Genomic DNA, 23,211 nt, shown 5'->3' with positions numbered 1-23,211 from the left:
ATCGGGTTTAAAAAGCACATCGATATGCACTTGAAGAGCGGTAGCCTACAAGACGACAGACTAAACGCTGGTAAGTCGGTTGATGCTGGATATCTCTTTTCCGGCCGGTACAAACATGATGGGCCGAATGGCCTCCGCTAACGTAAATTTTAATGATTCTATGATTCTTTGATATAATTGCCGACTGTCTCGGCATGGTGATAATATACACTATACCATTAGAACACTTTAATCAAATTGGTGCGTAGTTTCACTGTGAGAGCGAAGAGATCTTAATGTTTAGACATTGACTGCAGCAGCTGGGTTGCACCTTTACTTTTCCTACCGTCTCAATCTTTCTTTAACCTTCTCTGCTGGTGTTGCAGGATCGATCAGCCAACGCCGTTCACGGAAGCCTGAGAAGTCCATCAGAGGACAACACAAGAGACAGAGACAGGGAGAGATAGAGAAATGCATGCAAAGAAAATAAAGAGAATACATAGAATCATAGAATCATAAAATGGTTACAGCAGAGAAGGAGGCCATTCGGCCCATCGAGCTCGTGCCGGCTCGTTGTTAAAGCAATCAATATAGTCCCATTCCCCCGCTCCTTCCCGTTAGCCCTGAATTTATTTCCCTTCAACTATTTATCCAATTCCTTTTTGAAAGCCACCTTTCAATCAGCGCATTCCAGATTATAACTACTCGCTGGGTAAAGAAGTGTTTCCTTATGTCGCCTTTGGTTCTTTTGCCAATCACCTTAAACCTGTGTCCTCTGGTCCTTGACCCATCCGCCAATGGGAACAGTTTCTCTTTATTTACTTTATCCAAACCATTCATGATTTTGAACACTTCGATCAAATCACCTCTTAACGTTCTCTGTTCTAAGGAGAACAGCCCCAGCACCGGGCAAATGCGGTCATTAGCTTCAATTCATTTATTTGAGCCTTAAACAGCTCTTTAAACATTACTGTGACATTAGGGTAGCGTGGCCTCGCTGTCAAAGGTGTTAAATTTAATTTCTGTAGAGGCGTGGGTTTGAATCCCACTGCTGTTAGAATTTCTGCCAATGTTTACTTTGATCTGTTCACAGAAAACCCGATTGTAGTGCGATGGAGCAGAGGATGTGAAAGAAGCTGAAAGTGAAAGTGCAGATATTATTTTCATCAGGGGGGCAGGACACGTTTCCACAGGAAAGGGTCTCTCACCTTAAGATTCTTTGCAGCAGAGGAGGACAGGTGATCAAAGTGACCGGGCTCGAGCAGCGCAATCAGTCAGTGCGCGGTCCTTATATGACCGGACAAGGTCGGGAAATGGCGAGGTTGTTAGTCGAGTCTCACCTAGATCAACGAATCCTTTTCCTTGTGAACATTTCGAACGGAGCTGAACGTATAATTGAGTGTTCCAAAATGCAACAATTATTTGTATCGTCATGTGGTTCCTCTTGTTGCAATATCAGATGTGATATTTAGTGTTATTAGTTTACAGGAGGGAGGCTGCGGTATTGGAGCCGCAAACTATGATTTTGATCCATCGACAAATTATGGAATTTAGCTTGAGGTTTAAACAAGCGCGTTAAACCGCTCAGCCACGATACTTTCCATCTTGCGATCTTCAGGAGCTACTTTTACAGGAATAGAATTACTGCAAGCAAGAATTCTACCCCTCAAGCACCAATGCTCGCAGGCAGCAGGATGAATGTGTCCAGTTGGAAACCTGTCTGAAGGAACATGCAGTCTGACAGAGCCGGAAGTCCAGCAGATTGACTTTTGTGGTGAGCAGATGATGTGCCTCCATCTTGAGAGTGTTTCGCCAATCCAGCTCATAGAGGATTAAGCATTATAAATTCGGGTGGGACTGGAGCCACTTGTATCAGAGGAAGTGGAGGGGGTTATTTCCCTTCCTTGACGAGCATTAATGATCCTGTTGCGGTTTTGCTGCAAAATTTCACTTCCCAGCGCCGAAATCACCGAACCCTGAACTAAATTTCAACGATGGTGAGATTTGGACACACAACTTTTGCAGTGATTAGAAGTCCCACGTGCTACCCATGGCGCCAAAATCGGCTGTCGATTAGGTTAGTTCACGTTACCCATATGCTGCTTTGGAACTTTTTCTGCGGTGCAGTAAGTGGTTCAAAAGCTCAGTGGGGATTCACAGCGCTCCTGAGAAATCGACACAGGGACGGTTTGTGCAATGCATAGTCCTCTCTCTCGCTCCCATTTGCTCACTCTCGCTTTCTCTCTTGAGCTCTGACTCTCCCCGTTTATCTCAAGAGGGCTGGAAAACAAGGGGTGGTTGTTATGTTACAGCTGCACACAGCTCTGGTGAGACACCATCTGGAGGATTGCATTCAGTTCCGGGCACCCACCTCAGGAAGGATGTATTAACCTGGACGCTCGAGGGGCTGAATGGCTTACTCATGTTCCCAAGTTCCAATGAATGGAACAATAATTCAAGTATGGAGACCCTAATGTATCAGGATGAGTGAGTGAAGAATGTTTTCTGTTTGAAGTACTGATTTCATTAATTGAATACTCCCAGTGTCCGACCTCATTGCAGCCCAGTCCGTACAAACTGCTCGCACAAAGTGGCATTTTCTGTGAGAACACGAAAGACTTGTTCAGGCCATGACAGTACCGAGTGCGGGTAGGCCTGCGCGTGAAATGGAAAAGTGAGGTGAAATACTCCAACAAGCACCGGATGTCTCTGTTCCCATTTCCAAAATGCACGCACGCACGGGCCCATGATCTCCACTCACACTCTCCTTCCAATCTCACACATCTCGCTTTGGTTTGAAATCGTGTATGTTTTCACAATGGGATTTAATTTGAAGAAAGCAGTGCTGTAACAACCCGGGGATATTGAAGAGATGCAGTACAAGAAGATACATAAAAGGCAAATGATAACATTGACTGTTCTCACACTGTGAGCTACAGTTAAAGGCTGACAACATTTAAAGTCTCATGCAGCAGGTCCGGGTCCAAATCTTTCACGTGGCATCTCCTTCTGTTTCTGTCACTCCTTTTCCTCCACGGAGAGTGGATTTGGAATTCCTGTGCGGCTGCATTGCGCATTTTCCAGATCTGCTTCGAGCGCAATTCACTCCAGTTCATCAATTGCACACATTAGTTTGATCAAGGAGAGAGGACACCTTTTCACAGACAAGGGCTGTTCATCCTATTGTTTTTCTAGCAGAGGAGGGCAGATGATCAAAGTAACCGGATTGGGTGAACTGTCCGTACAGGTGCCTGGTGGGCTCGTGGTTATGATTCGGCGTTCACACCTATAGAATTAATTACATGAAACCAAATAAACTCGACGAAAAGAGGAATATTTCTTTAAACACCATTAACCAACCTATAACTTTCTGTTGCAGACTGAAAGAGACGCCAACGAGGTTACCGAGTGACAGTCACAAGTTTAATAATGATTTGTTTTGTATGTGAAACGCTTTTCAGACTGCATTTTAGGAGACTGGTTGCACAGCTTGCTAGAGTAAAACATGCCACAATGTCGTGATCGCGGGTTTGATTCCTGTATGGGCTGATAAAGGCCTTTGTTTTGGGTTTTCGTAATTTTAAAATCCAAGCTTAACAATCAGATCCACAGACAAATTCACGGGACAATTTTATTGAATAACATCCATTGTAACTTTACCCCTGGGCCGGAGAAACAAGTCTTTCTTTTTCTTTTTCTTTCTCCGGTTTGCAGAGAAACGTTTAACTCGCGGCCTGTTCCCATTAATGATCATCAGCAACAACAGAAAGACAGAGCGGGTCTGACCGCCCCGAGATGTGGAAAAAGGATCAGTTTAGAACAAATGCATCAAATCAAATGGTCACCCGGCACCGAGAGAGGAAAAACCAAGAGGAAAAGGCAGAATGTAACAGAGAAATAAAAACCAAATGCAGACGATATAAATATTTCCCATCCTTGATGTCTCTCTGTTCCATCCCCAATCCTTCAGTGGCGGGGATAAAATTTCACTGCAAATAAATGCGAGAATCGACCCAAAGAAGAAGAAACTTAATAACCAACCACAGTCCATAGATAAACACCACACTCATATGTACACATCCACTGTTCAAGATATAAACACCGCACTCACAGACACACAACAGTTCATATATAAACATCGAACTTATATATACACACTCACAGTCCATAGATAAACACCACACTCATATATACACATCCACTGTTCAAGATATAAACACCGCACTCACAAACACACAACAACAGTTCATATATAAACATCGAACTTATATATACACACCCACAGTTCATACATAAACATCACACTCATAAAACACACCCACAGTTCATATGTCAATAGTGCACTCATATATATATACATCCACAGTTCATATATAAACATCACACTCATATATACACATCCACAGTTCATATATAAACATCACACTCATATATACACTCCCACAGTTCATATATAAACATCTCACTCATATATACACACTCACAGTTCATATATAAACATCGCACTCATATATACACACCCACAGTTCATATGTCAATACTGCACTCATATATACACACCCACAGTTCATATATAAACATCGCACTCATATATACATACCCACAGTTCATATATAAACATCGCACTCATATATACATACCCACAGTTCATATATAAACATCGCACTCATATATACATACCCACAGTTCATATATAAACATCGCACTCATATATACACACTCACAGTTCATATATAAACATCGCACTCATATATACACACCCACAGTTCATATGTCAATACTGCACTCATATATACACACCCACAGTTCATATATAAACATCGCACTCATATATACACACCAACAGTTCATATATAAACATCGCACTCATATATAAACACCCACAGTTCATATGTCAATACTGCACTCATATATACACATCCACTGTTCGGATATAAACATCTCACTCAAATACACTCACCCACAGTTCATATTTAAACATCGCACACCTATATATACAACGACAGTTCATATATAAACATCGCACCCACATATACAAATCCACAGTCCATAGATCAACATCGCACTCATATATACATACCCACATTTCATATATAAACATCGCACGCATATATAAACACCCACAGTTCATATCTAAACATTGCATTCATATACACTCACCCACAGCTCATATATAAATAGCGCATTCATTGATAGTCACCTACAGCTTATATATTAAAATCGCATTTTTTTTATTCGTGCATGCGATGTGGGCGTCGCTGGCGAGGCCAGCATTTATTGCCCATCCCTAATTGGCCTTCCAGAACTGCTGCAGTCCGTGCGGAGAAGCTTCTCCCACAGTGCTGTTAGGAAGGGAGTTCCAGGATTTTGAACCAGCGACGATGAAGGAACGGCGATATATTTCCAAGTCGGGATGGTGTGTGACTTGGCGGGGAACGTGCAGGTGGTGTTGTTCCCATGTGCCTGCTGACCTTGTCCTTCTAGGTGGTAGAGGTCGCGGGTTTGGGAGGTGCTGTCTAAGAAGCCTTGGCGAGTTGCTGCACTGCATCCTGTGGATGGTAAACACTGCAGCCACTGTGCGCCGGTGGTGAAGGGAGTGAATGTTTAGGGTGGTGGATGGGGTGCCAATCAAGCGGGCTGCTTTTTTTCCTGGATGGTGTCGAGCTTATGTGTTGTTGAGCTGCACTCATCCAGGCGAGTGGAGAGTATTCCATCACACTCCTGACTTGTGACTTGCAGATGGTAGAAAGGCTTTGGGGGGTCAGGAGGTGAGTCACTCGCCGCAGAATATCTAGCCTCTAACCTGCTCTTGCAGCCACAGTATTTATATGGATGGTCCAGTTAAGTTTCTGGTCAATGGTGAGACACAGGATGTTGATGGTGGGGGATTCGGCGATGGTAATGCCGTTGAATGTCAAGGGCAGGTGGTTAGACTGTCGCTTGTAGGAGATGGTCATTGCCTGGCCCTTGTCTGGCGCCAATGTTACATGCCACTGATGAGCCCAAGCCTGGGTGTTGTCCAGGTCTTGCTGCATGCCGGCTCGGACTGCTTCGTTATTTGAGGGGTTACGAATGGAACTGAACACTTTGCAATCATCAGCGAACATCCCCATTTCTGAACTTATGATGGAGGGGAGGTCATTGATGAAGCAGCTGAAGATGGTTGGGCCGAGGACACTGCCCTGAGGAACTCCTGCAGCAATGTCCTGGGGCTGAGATGTTTGGCCTCCAACAACCACTACAATCTTCCTTTTTGCTAAGTATGACACCAGCCACTGGAGAGTTTACCCCCTGATTCCCATTGATTTCAATTTTACTGGAGCTACTTGGTGCCACACTCGTTCAAATGTTGCCTTGAAATGAAGGGACATCACTCTCACCTCACCTCTGGAATTCAGCTCTTTTGTCCATGTTTGGACCAAGGCTGTAATGAGGTCTGCAGCCGAGTGGTGCTGGCGGACCACAAACAGAGCATCGGTGAGCAGGTTATTGGTGAGTAAGTGCCGCTTGATAGCACTGTCGACGACACCTTCCATCACTTTGCTGATGATTGATAGTAGACTGATGGGGCGGTAATTGGCCGGATTTGATTTGTCCTGCTTTTTGTGGACAGGACATACCTGGGCAATTTTCCTCGTTGTCGGGTAGATGCCAGTGTTGTAGCTGTACTGGAACAGTTTGGCTAGAGGCGCAGCTCGTTCTGGAGCACAAGTCTTCAGCACTACAGCTGGGATGTTGTTGGGGCCCATAGCCTTTGCTGTATCCAGTGCACTCAGCCGTTTCTTGATATCACGTGGAGTGATTCGAATTGGCTGAAGACTGGCTTCTGTGATGGTGGAGATATCTGGAGGAAGCTGAGATGGATCATCCACTCGGCACTTCTTCCTGAAGATGGTTGCAAACGCTTCAGCCTTGTCTTTTGCACTTACGTGCTTGATTCTGCCATCATTGAGGATGGGGATGTTTACACAGCCTCCTCCTCCCGTTAGTTGTTTAATTGTCCACCACCATTCACGACTGGATGTGGCAGGACTGCAGAGCTTTAATGTGATCCGTTGGTTGTGGATTCGCTGAGCTCTGTCTATGGCATGTTGCTTCCGCTGTTTAGCATGCATGTAGTCCTGAATTGTAGCTTCACTAGTTTGGAACCTAATTTTTAGGTACGCCTGGTGCTGTTCCTGGCATGCTCTTATGCACTCCACATTGAACCAGGGTTGATCCCCTGGCTTGTTTATTAATGGTAGAGTGAGGAATATGCCGGGCCAAGATATTACAGATTATGCTGGAATACGATTCTGCTGCTGTTGATGGCCCGCAACACCTCATGGATGCCCAGTTTTGAGCTGCTAGACCTGTTCTGAATCTATCCCATTTAGCACGGTGGTAGTGCCACACAACACGTTGGATGGTATCCTCAGTGCGAAGACGGGACTTCATCTCCACGAGGACTGTGCGGTGGTCACTCCTACCAATACTGTCATGGACAGATGCATTTGCGACAGGTAGATTGGTGACGACGAGGTCAAGTAACTTTTTCCCTCGTGTTGGTTCTCTCACCATCTGCCGCAGTTCCAGTCTGGCAGCTGTGTCCTTCGGGCCTCGGCCAGCTCAGTCAGCAGTGATACGACCGAGCCACTCTTGGTGATGGACATTGAAGTCCTCCATCTAGAGTACATCCTGTGCCCTTGCTACCCTCAGTGCTTCCCCCAAGTGGTGTTCAACATGGAGGAGGATTGATATATCAGCTGAGGGAGGGCGGTTGGTGGTAATCTGCAGGAGCTTTTCTTGCACTTGTTTGACCTGATGCCATGAGATTTCCTGGGGTCCAGAGTCAATGTTGAGGACTCCCAGGGCCACTCCCTCCTGACTGTATATCACTGCACCGCCACCTCTGGTCGGTCTGTCCTGCCGGTGGGACAGGACATGCAAAGGGATGGTGATGGAAGAATCTTGGACGTTGGCTGAAAGGTATGATTCTGTAAGTATGGCTATGTCAGGCTGTTGCTTGACTAGTCAGTGGGACAGCTCTCCCAATTTTGGCACAAGTCCCCAAATGTTAGTGAGGAGGACTTTGCAGGGTCGACTGGGCTTGGTTTGCCTTTGTCGTGTCTGGTGCCTAGCGGTCACCATTGCTGTGGCTCATTTATACTCACTCACAGTTCACATATAAACATCGCATTCATATATACTCACCCACAGTTCATATATAAACATCGCACTCATATTTTTACACCCACAGTTCACATATAAACATCGCTCTCATATATAAAATCATTCGGTTTATAAAGCAACAGCGCGCTCATACACCCACACCCAGTTTATAGTAGCAGATCGGTACCGATCGCCGATAGAGCTCTCAGATTCCGAGAGTCCGAAGTAGCAGCGACCGAACAAATTCTGGATCTCATCCTTAACACAGACCGGTCGATCCACCTGTAAAATTACATCGCACTTGGATATCAGGGAGGGTAATGGTTTCTGAGAATGTATCAGGGAGCCTAATGGCTTCTTAGTGGCGATCCATCGGGGCAAGGGGATCTCAGAGAGGGGAAGGGACTGTCAGAGGGTATCAGAGAGTGCAAGGGGATCTCAGAGCGGGGAAGGGATAGTCAGATGTCATCAGAAAGTGTCAGGGGGCTCAGAGAAGGGAAGGGACTGTCAGAGGGCATCGGAGAGTACATTAAGAACTGAGAGAGGGGAAGGACTGCCGAGTCTGAGAGAGTGTAAGGGGGCTCAGGGCAGATCTGTGTAAGGGGCACTCAGTGGGTATGAGAGAAGGTAAAGAACGCTGACAAGGTTCAAAGATGATCATGGACTCTCTGAGGTCAGAGACAGAGTGTATCAGAGAAGTTAAGGAGCTCAGCGAGAATCAAAGAGGGTAAGGGGGGCTCAGGATGTATCAGAGAGGCGAATGGATCCAGAGATTTCATCTTCGAAATATTACAATTTCGAACCTTCAACATTTTTGATAACAGCAATAAATGAAGCCGATTGAACCGATAATCTGCCGTGTCCCATCTGGAGGGAATGAGAAGGTCGAATCGGGAGGGACCGGATATTTGGCAACGCTCAAGGTTTCATTTCACACAGCTCAGTGTTGTGTCTGTTTTTTAACTGGATTTCATGAACTCGAGAAAAGAGGTTGCAATTTGAAAATTTTATTCCCCATTGTGAAAAATAGAACACATATCGCCCAACGTGGGGCTCGAACCCACGACCCTGAGATTAAGAGTCTCATGCTCTACCGACTGAGCTAGCCGGGCTGGTTGCTAAAATTCTTCCCATTCTATTATTGTAGAGAGACAGCTGTTGGCTTTGCTGCAGGGGTTCAGTTCGTTCTGCAATCTCAGGGTTTCTCCTTCTGTGCACCTGATTTTCATTCTGGAGTCAGTCTGATGCCTTTTGCACGTCATTCAGCACCACGCTGAGCTGAAAAGGAACATCGGAACAGGAGAGGGCCATTCAGCCCCTCTTCCTGCTGTGCCATTCAATTCGATCATGACGTGATCTGCAACTCAACTCTCCTTCCCCGCCTTGGACACATATCCCTTGGAACGCAAACCGAGAAATGATCTATCAATATCAGTCTTGAAAATTTGAATTGAGCCACAATCCACATCCTTTTGGCCGAGGGAGTTCCAGCTTTCGGCCGTATTTTGTTTGCTAAAGTAATTCCTGATTTCTTGCCTGATTGGTCTGTCTCCAATTTCAAGATTAAAACCCCTCATTATGGATTCCGCCAACATCGAGAGAGATGACACAAAGATAGACAGATTTATAAGCAGTGTGGATGGAAGAATGAGATTACAGAGAGATATTACTAGATTAAGTGAATGGGCAAAACTGCGGCAAATGGATTTCAACGTAAGCAAGTGTGAGGCCGTCCACTTTGGACCTCAAAAAGATAGATCAGAAAATATATCAATGGATGTCACTCGACAAAATTAACCTTATGACATTTTGTGTGGATTCGCTTGTTTCGAAAGTCTGCCAAACTTTTAAAAGTTAACAAAATATTGCAATAGAAACCATACGGCCCGTACGGGGATCGAACCCGCGAACTTGGCGTTATTAGCACCACGCTCTAACCAACTGAGCTAACCGGCCATGTAGACATCTTAGCTTTATGGGCTTACCCGCGTGTTGGGTAGTTTGTGTTTATTTTTACAACAGCTGACAGGGTTTTACAACGAATATTGAATAAACCACATCACTTAAACATTGTGACTTGTTTCTGTATATACTGTCGAGGATGTGGATCAAAATTAACAAACAAAGAGCACTTTAATGTAACAAATTAAATTCCGATCAATATTATTTTACTAACAATGAACAGCCCATCCATAAAACACTGCCTCGCTATAAAACCTGTGGGCAGGACCCTGAGCTACTGTGAAAATGATATCACCGCAACGTGATTCGATCACGCTGCCTTTTGACGTTGAGTCAGATGTCTGTCTCTCTATCTGTCTGTCTGTTTATCCGTCTGATTGGGTCTCGGCCTTATTCTCAGGCCAGGCTTTTTGTTTGCTGGCTGCAGGCCTCGCTCCCCGACTGACTGAACAACTACCGAGCCGTGTGTCAGAATCAATGACTGTGACTGACTGTCTGCCCATTTATGGCCACATTTCTGAGTTCCTGCCATCGCTCTGTGTCGCAGGCCTGTCTCTGTCCCTTAGGATCACAACACACCCACAAGCTTCACGACTGAACGCAGGTTTGGTCAGTCTGTCCTCGCAGGTCCTTCGGAAGCTCATGATTTTGAACTGAATTATTTTTCCTGAGTGTCTTGTGAAGTTTTGTTCAGTGATATGTTTGCGAAAGAGAACGGAGGAAATAGTTAGTGTGCAACTCGACATTTCTCTACATCGGAATAGAAAACGTGATTGGATGGATAGAAGAGGTCTGAAAGGATGGCCGATCGGCTGTGGGTGGCACCGAATTCTGCAGTGGCTGCAGTGGTTCATTACCGGGAATGAAAATGAGGTAATATACTACCACAAGCTGCCGGTGAAAATCATTCAATTTCCCAAACTTGACCCACCGAATCAAATGAAGCTCCTGGGAAAGCTACAAGACAACACCGGTCTATCGGGCATCGTTTGAAGCAACTGGCAGTTTAAAGTGGCATCTACAGCCATGCAAGTACTGCCATGTGCCGCTGCGATCGCCGAGTGGTTGAAGCGTTAAATTCAAGATCAAATGGAGTTTTCCTTCGCAGGTTTGATTTCTGCTCGCTGAATTATTGTTTAAAGATCCGTTCAATGCTCAAATGAATGAACTGGATCTAACTCACTTCATTTATCTCTCTCAGTGCATGAGAGATACTCGAGCGTGGCCGACGCTTTTAATGGGGTGCCCAATGTACTCTTGCAAAATTCAAATACACAAGAAAGAATCTTGCCCAATCTGAAACTAAAATTCTGCTACTTTGCAGAACCACCCATTTATAAGCGACTTTATTTAGATGAATCTCAGTATCTCTCCTTGTCTCTTGTCTCGATGTTGTCCCCTGATGGACTTCTCAGGCTTCCTGGAACGGGAAAGGCTGATCGAACCTGCAACACCAGCAGGGAAAGGTCAAGGAAAAAAAGATTGAGACGGTCGGAAAAGTAAAGGTGCAACCCAGCTGATAAATTCGTAGCTAATGTCTCCACATTTTTGTCTCTTCGCCCTCACAGTGAAAGGAAACAGCAATGTGAGTAAAATATACTTATGGTAGCTTGTATACTCTGACGATGCCGAGACAGATGCCAATGTAGCTTCAGATTAACTAATTCTGAAAAGTATTATTTGAAGAAACAAGTCGTACATTGTAAACGAATTTAGTAAAGAGAGGCTAATATTGGTGACTGGAAATAGGTAGTGTACAACTTGATATTGCTGCAAATAGGAATAGAAAACGAGATTGGGTGGACAGAAGCAGTTGGAAAGGATAGCCGATCGGCTGAAGACTATGGTGAAATTTTAGACCGGCTGCAGGGCTTTCTAGCAAGCGGCTCGTTGGTCTAGGGGTATGATTCTCGCTTTGGCCGTTTTTCTAATGGAATATGCGAGAGGTCCCGGGTTCAAATCCCGGACGAGCCCTGTTATCTCACTGCTTTTTAGTGAAAAGTCACCAATTGGATTCTGACATCTTTGCAGTTGTTCGAATTGAATTATATTTGAGCTCCAGAGGACAAAGTGCAGAAGTTTCCAAGGCGCAACACACACGGAGTAAATAAAATGTCTCAAGATGATGTGGAGATTGAAGCTGAATGTGAATTTACCCCAATTTCGGCGGTCTCATTGATATTCGATGACGGGATCGAGAACCACATATCCAAGTTTGCCGATGACACAAAGATGGACAGAATTTTCAGCAGTTTGGATGGAAGAATGAGATTACAGAGAGATATTACTAGATTAAGTGAATGGGCAAAACTGCGGCAAATGGATTTCAACGTAAGCAAGTTTGAGGCCGTCCACTTTGGACCTCAAAATGATAGATCAGAAAACATATTAATGGATGTTACTCCAAAAAATTGACCTCATGACATTTTGTGTGGATTCGCTTGTTTCTGAAGTCTGCCAAACTTTTAAAAGTTACCAAAATATTGCAATAGGAACCTTATGGCCCGTACGGGGATCGAACCCGCAACCTTGGCGTTATTAGCACCACGCTCTAACCAACTGAGCTAACCGGCCATGTATACATCTTAGCTTTATGGGCTTACCCGCGTGTTGGGTAGTTTGTGTTTATTTTTACACCATCTGACAGGGTTTTACAACGAATATTGAATAAATCACATCACTTAAACATTGTTACTTGTTTCTGTATATACTGTCGAGGATGTAGATCAAAATTAACAAACAAAGAGCACTTTAATGTAACAAATTAAATTCCGATCAATATTATTTTACTAACAATGAACAGCCCATCCATAAAACACTGCCCCGCTTTAAAACCTGTGGGCAGGACCCTGAGCTGCTTTGAAAATGATATCACCGCAACGTGATTCGATCACTCTGCGTTTTGACGTTGAGTCAGATGTCTGTCTGTCTATCCGTCTGATTGGGTCTCTGCCTTATTCTCAGGCCAGGCTTTTTGTTTGCTGGCTGCAGGCCTCGCTCCCCGACTGACTGAACAACTGCCGGGTCGTGTGTCAGAATCAATGACTGTGACAGACTGTCTGCCCATTTATGGCCACATTTCTGAGTTCCAAATCGCTCTGTGTCGCAGGCCTGTCTCTGTCCCTTAGGATCACAACACACCCACAAGCTTCACGACTGAATGAAGGTTTGGTCAGTCTGTCCTCGCAGGTCCTTCGGAAGCTAATGATTTTGAACTGAATTATTTTTCCTGAGTGACTTGTGAAGTTTTGTTCAGTGATATGTTTGCGAAAGAGAACGGAGGAAATAGTTAGTGTGCAACTCGACATTTCTCTACATCGGAATAGAAAACGTGATTGGATGGATAGAAGAGGTCTGAAAGGATGGCCGATCGGCTGTGGGTGGCACCGAATTCTGCAGTGGCTGCAGTGGTTCATTACCGGTAATGAAAATGAGGTAATATACTACCACAAGCTGCCGCTGAAAATCATTCCATTTCCCAAACTTGACCCACCGAATCAAATGAAGCTCCTGGGAAAGCTACAAGACAACGCCGGTCTATCGGGCATCGTTTGAAGCAACTGGCAGTTTAAAGTGGCATCTACAGCCATGCAAGTACTGCCATGTGCCGCTGCGATCGCCGAGTGGTTGAAGCGTTAAATTCAAGATCAAATGGAGTTTTCCTTCGCAGGTTTGATTTCTGCTCGCTGAATTATTGTTTAAAGATCCGTTCAATGCTCAAATGAATGAACTGGATCTAACTCACTTCATTTATCTCTCTCAGTGCATGAGAGATACTCGAGCTTTTAATTGGGTGCCCAATGTACTCTTGCAAAATTCAAATACACAAGAAAGAATCTTGCCCAATCTGAAACTAAAATTCTGCTACTTTGCAGAACCACCCATTTATAAGCGACTTTATTTAGATGAATCTCAGTATCTCTCCTTGTCTCTTGTCTCGATGTTGTCCCCTGATGGACTTCTCAGGCTTCCTGGAACGGGAAAGGCTGATCGAACCTGCAACACCAGCAGGGAAAGGTCAACGAAAAAAAGATTGAGACGGTCGGAAAAGTAAAGGTGCAACCCAGCTGATAAATTCGTAGCTAATGTCTCCACATTTTTGTCTCTTCGCCCTCACAGTGAAAGGAAACAGCAATGTGAGTAAAATATACTTATGGTAGCTTGTATACTCTGACGATGCCGAGACAGATGCCAATGTAGCTTCAGATTAACTAATTCTGAAAAGTATTATTTGAAGAAACAAGTCGTACATTGTAAACGAATTTAGTAAAGAGAGGCTAATATTGGTGACTGGAAATAGGTAGTGTACAACTTGATATTGCTGCAAATAGGAATAGAAAACGAGATTGGGTGGACAGAAGCGGTTGGAAAGGATAGCCGATCGGCTGAAGACTATGGTGAAATTTTAGACCGGCTGCAGGGCTTTCGAGCAAGCGGCTCGTTGGTCTAGGGGTATGATTCTCGCTTTGGGCGTTTTTCTAATGGAATCTGCGAGAGGTCCCGGGTTCAAATCCCCGACGAGCCCTGTTGTCTCACTGCTTTTTAGTGAAAAGTCACCAATTGGATTCTGACATCTTTGCAGTTGTTCGAATTGAATTATATTTGAGCTCCAGAGGACAAAGTGCAGAAGTTTCCAAGGCGCAACACACACGGAGTAAATAAAATGTCTCAAGATGATGTGGAGAATGAAGCTGAATGTGAATTTCCCCCAATTTAGGCGGTCTCATTGATATTAGATGACGGGATCGAGAACCACATATCCAAGTTTGCCGATGACACAAAGATAGACAGAATTATAAGCAGTTTGGATGGAAGAATGAGATTACAGAGAGATATTACTAGATTAAGTGCATGGGCAAAACTGCGGCAAATGGATTTCAACGTAAGCAAGTTTGAGGCCGTCCACTTTGGACCTCAAAAAGATAGATCAGAAAACATATTAATGGATGTTACTCCAAAAAATTGACCACATGACATTTTGTGTGGATTCGCTTGTTTCTCAAGTCTGCTCAACTTTTAAAAGTTAACAAAATATTGCAATAGGAACCTTATGGCCCGTAAGGGGATCGAACCAGCGACCTTGGCGTTATTAGCACCACTCTCTAACCAACTGAGCTAACCGGCCATGTATACACCTTAGCTTTATGGGCTTACCCGCGTGCTGGGTAGTTTGTGTTTATTTTTACACCATCTGACAGGGTTTTACAACGAATATTGAATAAATCACATCCCTTAAACATTGTTACTTGTTTCTGTATATACTGTCGAGGATGTAGATCAAAATTAACAAACAAAGAGCACTTTAATGTAACAAATTAAATTCCGATCAATATTATTTTACTAACAATGAACAGCCCATCCATAAAACACTGCCCCGCTATAAAACCTGTGGGCAGGACCCTGAGCTGCTTTGAAAATGATATCACCGCAACGTGATTCGATCACGCTGCGTTTTGACGTTGAGTCAGATGTCTGTCTGTCTATCCGTCTGATTGGGTCTCTGCCTTATTCTCAGGCCAGGCTTTTTGTTTGCTGGCTGCAGGCTTCGCTCCCCGACTGTCAGAATCAATGACTGTGACTGACTGTCTGCCCATTTATGGCCACATTTCTGAGTTCCTGCCATCGCTCTGTGTCGCAGGCCTGTCTCTGTCCCTTAGGATCACAACACACCCACAAGCTTCACGACTGAACGCAGGTTTGGTCAGTCTGTCCTCGCAGGTCCTTCGGAAGCTAATGATTTTGAACTGAATTATTTTTCCTGAGTGACTTGTGAAGCTTTGTTCAGTGATATGTTTGAGAAAGAGAACGGAGGAAATAGTTAGTGTGCAACTCGACATTTCTCTACATCGGAATAGAACACGTGATTGGATGGATAGAAGAGGTCTGAAAGGATGGCCGATCGGCTGTGGGTGGCACCTAATTCTGCAGTGGCTGCAGTGGTTCATTACCGGTAATGAAAATGAGGTAATATACTACCACAAGCTGCCGCTGAAAATCATTCAATTTCCCAAACTTGACCCACCGAATCAAATGAAGCTCCTGGGAAAGCGACAAGACAACGCCGGTCTATCGGGCATCGTTTGAAGCAACTTGCAGTTTAAAGTGGCATCTATAGCCATGCAAGTACTGCCACGTACCGCTGCGATCGCCGAGTGGTTGAAGCGTTAAATTCAAGATCAAATGGAGTTTTCCTTCGCAGGTTTGATTTCTGCTCGCTGAATTATTGTTTAAAGATCCGTTCAATGCTCAAATGAATGAACTGGATCTAACTCACTTCATTTATCTCTCTCAGAGCATGAGAGATACTCGAACGTGGCCGGCGCTTTTAATTGGGTGCCCAATGTACTCTTGCAAAATTCAAATACACAAGAAAGAATCTTGCCCAATCTGCAACTAAAATTCTGCTACTTTGCAGAACCACCCATTTATAAGCGACTTTATTTAGATGAATCTCACTATCTCTCCTTGTCTCTTGTCTCGATGTTGTCCCCTGATGGACTTCTCAGGCTTCCTGGAACGGTAAAGGCTGATCGAACCTGCAACACCAGCAGGGAAAGGTGAAGGAAAAAAAAGATTGAGACGGTCGGAAAAGTAAAGGTGCAACCCAGCTGATAAATTCGTAGATAATGTCTCCACATTTTTGTCTCTTCGCCCTCACAGTGAAAGGAAACAGCAATGTGAGTAAAATATACTTATGGTAGCTTGTATACTCTGACGATGCCGAGACAGATGCCAATGTAGCTTCAGATTAACTAATTCTGAAAAGTATTATTTGAAGAAACAAGTCGTACATTGTAAACGAATTTAGTAGAGAGGCTAATATTGGTGACTGGAAATAGGTAGTGTACAACTTGATATTGCTGCAAATAGGAATAGAAAACGAGATTGGGTGGACAGAAGCGGTTGGAAAGGATAGCCGATCGGCTGAAGACTATGGTGAAATTTTAGACCGGCTGTAGGGCTTTCTAGCAAACGGCTCGTTGGTCTAGGGGTATGATTCTCGCTTTGGGCGTTTTTCTAATGGAATATGCGAGAGGTCCCGGGTTCAAATCCCGGACGAGCCCTGTTGTCTCACTGCTTTTTAGTGAAAAGTCACCAATTGGATTCTGACATCTTTGCAGTTGTTCGAAATGAATTATATTTGAGCTCCAGAGGACAAAGTGCAGAAGTTTCCAAGGCGCAACACACACGGAGTAAATAAAATGTCTCAAGATGATGTGGAGATTGAAGCTAAATGTGAATTTCCCCCAATTTAGGCGGTCTCATTGATATTCGATGACGGGATCGGGAACCACATATCCAAGTTTGCCGATGACACAAAGATAGACAGAATTATAAGCAGTGTGGATGGAAGAATGAGATGACAGAGAGATATCACGAGATTAAGTGAATGGGCAAAACTGCGGCAAATGGATTTCAACGTAAGCAAGTTTGAGGCCGTCCACTTTGGACCTCAAAATGATGGATCAGAAAACATATTAATGGATGTTACTCCAAATAATTGACCACATGACATTTTGTGTGGATTCGCTTGTTTCTCAAGTCTGCCAAACTTTTAAAAGTTACCAAAATATTGCAATAGGAACCTAATATTGGTGACTGGAAATAGGTAGTGTACAACTTGATATTGCTGCAAATTGGAATAGAAAACGAGATTGGGTGGACAGAAGCGGTTGGAAAGGATAGCCGATCGGCTGAAGACTATGGTGAAATTTTAGACCGGCTGCAGGGCTTTCTAGCAAGCTTTCTCGGGGTCTGATTCTCGCTTTGGGCGTTTTTCCAATGGAATATGCGAGAGGTCCCGGGTTCAAATCCCGGACGAGCCCTGTTGTCTCACTGCTTTTTAGTGAAAAGTCACCAATTGGATTCTGACATCTTTGCAGTTGTTCGAATTGAATTATATTTGAGCTCCAGAGGACAAAGTGCAGAAGTTTCCAAGGCGCAACACACACGGAGTAAATAAAATGTCTCAAGATGATGTGGAGATTGAAGCTGAATGTGAATTTACCCCAATTTAGGCGGTCTCATTGATATTAGATGACGGGATGGAGGACCACATATTCAAGTTTGCCGTTGACACAAAGATAGACAGAATTATAAGCAGTGTGGATGGAACAATGAGATTACAGAGAGATATTACTCGATGAGGTGAATAGGCAAAACTGCGGCAAATGGATTTCAACGTAAGCAAGTTTGAGGCCGTCCACTTTGGACCTCAAAAAGATAGATTAGAAAACATATTAATGGATGTTACTCCAAAAATTGACCTCATGACATTTTGTGTGGATTCGCTTGTTTCAAAAGCCTGCCAAACTTTTAAAAGTTACCAAAATATTGCAATAGCCCGTACGGGGATCGAACCCACGACCTTGGCGTTATTAGCACCACATTCGAACCAACTGAGCTAACCGTCCATGCATATATTTTGGCTTTATTGGCTTACCCGCGTGTTGGGTAGTTTGTGTTTATTTTTACACCGGCTGACAGGGTTTTGCAACGAATATTGAACAGACCACATCCCTTAAACATTGTTACTTGTTTCTGTATATACTGTCGAGGATGTAGATCAAAATTAACAAACAAAGAGCACTTTAATGTAACAAATTAAATTCCGACCAATATTATTTTACTAACAATGAACAGCCCATCCATAAAACACTGCCCCGCTATAAAACCTGTGGGCAGGACCGTGAGCTACTGTGAAAATGATATCACCGCAACGTGATTCGATCACGCTGCGTTTTGACGTTGAGTCAGATGTCTGTCTGTCTATCCGTCTGATTGGGTCTCTGCCTTATTCTCAGGCCAGGCTTTTTGTTTGCTGGCTGCAGGCCTCACTCCCCGACTGACTGAACAACGACCGGGCCGTGTGTCAGAATCAATGACTGTGACTGACTGGCTGCCCATTTATGGCCACATTTCTGAGTTCCTGCCTTCGCTCTGTGTCGCAGGCCTGTATCTGTCCCTTAGGATTACAACACACCCACAACCTTCACGACTGAACGCAGGTTTGGTCAGTCTGTCCTCGCAGGTCCTTCGGAAGCTAATGATTTTGAACTGAATTATTTTTCCTGAGTGACTTGTGAAGCTTTGTTCAGTGATATGTTTGAGAAAGAGAACGGAGGAAATAGTTAGTGTGCAACTCGACATTTCTCTACATCGGAATAGAACACGTGATTGGATGGATAGAAGAGGTCTGAAAGGATGGCCGATCGGCTGTGGGTGGCACCTAATTCTGCAGTGGCTGCAGTGGTTCATTACCGGTAATGAAAATGAGGTAATATACTACCACAAGCTGCCGCTGAAAATCATTCAATTTCCCAAACTTGACCCACCGAATCAAATGAAGCTCCTGGGAAAGCGACAAGACAACGCCGGTCTATCGGGCATCGTTTGAAGCAACTTGCAGTTTAAAGTGGCATCTATAGCCATGCAAGTACTGCCACGTACCGCTGCGATCGCCGAGTGGTTGAAGCGTTAAATTCAAGATCAAATGGAGTTTTCCTTCGCAGGTTTGATTTCTGCTCGCTGAATTATTGTTTAAAGATCCGTTCAATGCTCAAATGAATGAACTGGATCTAACTCACTTCATTTATCTCTCTCAGAGCATGAGAGATACTCGAACGTGGCCGGCGCTTTTAATTGGGTGCCCAATGTACTCTTGCAAAATTCAAATACACAAGAAAGAATCTTGCCCAATCTGCAACTAAAATTCTGCTACTTTGCAGAACCACCCATTTATAAGCGACTTTATTTAGATGAATCTCACTATCTCTCCTTGTCTCTTGTCTCGATGTTGTCCCCTGATGGACTTCTCAGGCATCCTGGAACGGTAAAGGCTGATCTAACCTGCAACACCAGCAGGGAAAGTTAACGAAAAAAAAGACCGAGACGGTAGGAAATGTAATGGTGCAACCCAGCTGATAAATTCGGAGCGAATGTCTCCACATTTATGTCTCTTCGCCATCACAGTGAAAGAAAACAACGTTAATAGTGAAGTACACTGATGGTAACTTATATTCTACGCCGATCCCGAGACAGATGACAATGTTGCTTCAGATTAACTAATTCTGAAAAGTCTTATTTGATAAAACAATTCGTTCATTGGAAACGAATTTGGTAAAGAGAGACTAATATTGGTGACTGGAAATAGATCGTGTGCAACTTGATGTTGCTGCACATCGAAATAGAAAACGAGATTGGATGGACAGACGAGGTCTGAAAGGATGGCCAATCGGCTGAAGACGGTGGAATGATTCTCGCTGAGGGTGTTTCAACGATGTGAATGTGCGAGAGGTCCCGGGTTCAACTCCCGGACGAGCCCTTTTATCTCACTGTTTCTGTGTTCGAAGTCACCAATTGGATTCTGACATCTTTGCAGTTGTTCGAATTGAATTGTATTTGAGCTCCAGAGGACAAAGTGCAGAAGTTTCCAAAGCGCAACACACACGGAGTAAATAAAATGTCTCAAGATGATGTGGAGATTGAAGCTGAATGTGAATTTACCCCAGTTTGACCGGTCTGATTGATATGAGATGACGGGATCGAGAATCACATGTCCAAGTTTGCCGATGACAGAATTGTAAGCAGTGTCGGTGGAAGAATAAGATTACGGAGCGATATTACTCGATTAAGTGAATGGGCAAAACTGTGGCAAATTGATTTCAATGTAGGCACGTGTGAGGCCGTCCACTTTGGACCTAAAAATGTTCCATCAGAATACTTTATAAATGGTGAATTGCTCGAAACTCTTGAGGTCCAAAGGGACTTCGGGGTCTATGTACATACATCATTGAACTGTCATGGACAGGTACAGGAAATAATCAAATCGTCAAATAGAATGTTGGCCTTTACATCAGGAGGGTTAGAATACAAGGGGTTAGAAGTCATGCTTCAGCTATACAAAGTTCCTGGTTGGACCAAACCTGGAGTCCTGTGATCAGTTCTGAGCACCGCACGTTAGGAGTGATATATTGGCCTTGGGGGGAGTGAAGCATAGATTTACCAGAATGGTATCTGGATTCCCAGCGCTAAATTATGAGGAGAGATTACACAAACTCGGGTTGTTGTGGGGAAAATGCTGGAGTCTATAATTAAGTATAGGGTGACTGAACACCTCGAGAATTTACAGTTAATCAGAGAGAGCCAGCATGGATTTGTGAAAGGTAGGTCGTGCTTGACAAACCTGATTGAATTTTTTGAAGAGGTGACTAAAGTAGTGGACAAGGGAATGTCAATGGATGTTATTCATATGGACTTCCAGAAGGCATTTGATAAGGTCCCACATCAGAGATTGTTAGCGAAGATAGAAGCCCATGGAATCGAAGGAAAAGTACGGACTTGGTTCGAAAGTTGGCTGAGCGAAAGGCGACAGAGAGTAGGGATGGGTAGGTACTCACATTGGCAGGATGTGACCAGTGGAGTCCCGCAGGGATCTGTCTTAGGGCCTCAATTATTTACAATATTCATTAACGACTTCGATGAAGGCATCGAAAGTCTCATATCTAAGTTTGCCGATGACATAAAGATTGGTGACATTGTAAGCAATGTAGATGAAAACATAAAATTACAAAGCGATATTGATAGATTAGGTGAATGGGCAAAACTGTGGCAAATGGAATTCAATGTAGACAAATGTGAGGTCATCCACTTTGGATCAAAAAATGATAGAACAGGGTCCTTTCTAAATGGTAAAAAAGTTAAAAACAGTGAATGTCCAAAGGGACTTAAGGGTTCAGGTACATAGATCATTGAAGTGTCATGACCAGGTGCAGAAAATAATCAAGAAGGCTTATGGAATGCTGGCCTTTATAACTAGAGGACTAGAGTACAAGGAGGCAGAAGTTATGCCAGAGCCGTACAAAACCCTGGTTAGACCACACCTGGAGTCCTGTGTGCAGTTTTGGGCACCGCACCTTCGGAAGGACATATTGACCTTGGAGGCAGTGCAGCGTAGGTTTACGAGAATGATACCCGGAATTCAAGGTTTAAGTTACGAGGAGAGATTACACAAATTGGAGTTGCATTCTCTACAGTTTCGAAGGTTAAGGGGTGATCTGATCGAAGTTTATTAGGGGAACAGATAGGGTGGATAGAGAGAAACTATTTCCACTGATTGGGGATTCTAGGAGTAGATGGCACAGTCTAAAAATTAGAGCCAGACCTTTCAGGAGTGAGATTAGAAAACATTTCTACACACAAAGGGTTGTAGAAGTTTGGAACTCTCTTCCGCGAACGGCAATTAATACTAGCTCAATTGCTAAATTTAAATCTGAAATGGACAGTTTCTTTTTGGCAACCAAAGGTATTACGGGATATGGGCCATAGGCAGGTACATGGAATTAGATCACAGATCAGCCATGATCTTAACAATTGGCAGAGCAGGAACGAGGGGCTGAATGGCCTATTCCTGTTCCTATGTTGCATTCCCGAGAATTCAGAAGATTAAGGGGTGATTTGATCGAAGTTTCAAGATATTAAGGGGAACTGAAGGGGTAGATAGAGAGAAACTATTTCCGCTGGTTGGGGAGTCTAGGATGAGGGAACATAGCGTAAAAATTAGAGCCAGGACTTTCAGGAATAAAGTTAGGAAACACTTCTACACGCAAAGGTTGGTAGAAGTTTGGAACACGGTTCAGCAAACGGCAGTTGAAGCGACCTCAATTGTAAATTTTAAATCTTAGATTGACAGGTTTTTGTTAACCGAAGTTACGAAGAGATATGGGGCTGAGGCGGTTATAGGGAGTTAGGTCACAGGTCAGACATTTTTAAAATATTCATGGAATGTGGGCGTCGCTGGCAAGGCCAGCATTTATTGTCCATCCCTTACTGCCCTTGAGAAGGTGGTCGTGAGCCGTCTTCTTCAACTGCTGAAGTCCGTGTGGTGAAGGTTCTCCCACAGTGCTGTTAGGTTGGGAGTTCCAGGATTTTTACCCAGTGACGACGAGGGAACGGCGATATATTTCCAAGTCGGGACGGGTTGTGAATTGCAGAGCAACGTGCAGCCGGTTTTGTTCCCATGTGCCTGCTGCTCTTTTCCTTCTAGGTGGTAGAGGTCGTGGGTTTGGGAGGTGCTGTTGAAGAAGCCTTGGCGAGTTGCTGCAGTCCACCCTGTGGATG

At 44.1% G+C, this 23,211-nt stretch overlaps 5 non-coding genes across 5 annotated transcripts; 2 read left to right on the top strand and 3 right to left on the bottom strand.

Moving 5' to 3' along the window:
* Nucleotides 1-9,169: 9,169 nt before the first annotated feature.
* trnak-cuu (transfer RNA lysine (anticodon CUU)) lies at nucleotides 9,170-9,242 on the bottom strand. The gene has a single exon. It is a non-coding gene; the product is annotated as a tRNA-Lys (tRNA).
* Nucleotides 9,243-10,012: 770 nt separating this feature from the next.
* On the bottom strand, nucleotides 10,013-10,086 carry trnai-aau (transfer RNA isoleucine (anticodon AAU)). Its single transcript has one exon. It is a non-coding gene; the product is annotated as a tRNA-Ile (tRNA).
* Nucleotides 10,087-11,976: 1,890 nt separating this feature from the next.
* On the top strand, nucleotides 11,977-12,066 carry trnap-ugg (transfer RNA proline (anticodon UGG)). Its single transcript is given in 2 exon segments — nucleotides 11,977-12,012; nucleotides 12,031-12,066. It is a non-coding gene; the product is annotated as a tRNA-Pro (tRNA).
* A 526-nt stretch (nucleotides 12,067-12,592) lies between these two features.
* trnai-aau (transfer RNA isoleucine (anticodon AAU)) lies at nucleotides 12,593-12,666 on the bottom strand. Its single transcript has one exon. It is a non-coding gene; the product is annotated as a tRNA-Ile (tRNA).
* A 4,400-nt stretch (nucleotides 12,667-17,066) lies between these two features.
* trnap-ugg (transfer RNA proline (anticodon UGG)) lies at nucleotides 17,067-17,156 on the top strand. The gene is given in 2 exon segments: nucleotides 17,067-17,102; nucleotides 17,121-17,156. It is a non-coding gene; the product is annotated as a tRNA-Pro (tRNA).
* Nucleotides 17,157-23,211: the final 6,055 nt, after the last annotated feature.

Source organism: Heptranchias perlo, chromosome 20 (genome assembly GCF_035084215.1).
Source record: "Heptranchias perlo isolate sHepPer1 chromosome 20, sHepPer1.hap1, whole genome shotgun sequence".
NCBI lineage: Eukaryota > Metazoa > Chordata > Chondrichthyes > Hexanchiformes > Hexanchidae > Heptranchias > Heptranchias perlo.
The sequence above is the reverse complement of the archived record's forward strand: the minus strand, read 5'-3'. Positions and strand labels throughout refer to the sequence as shown.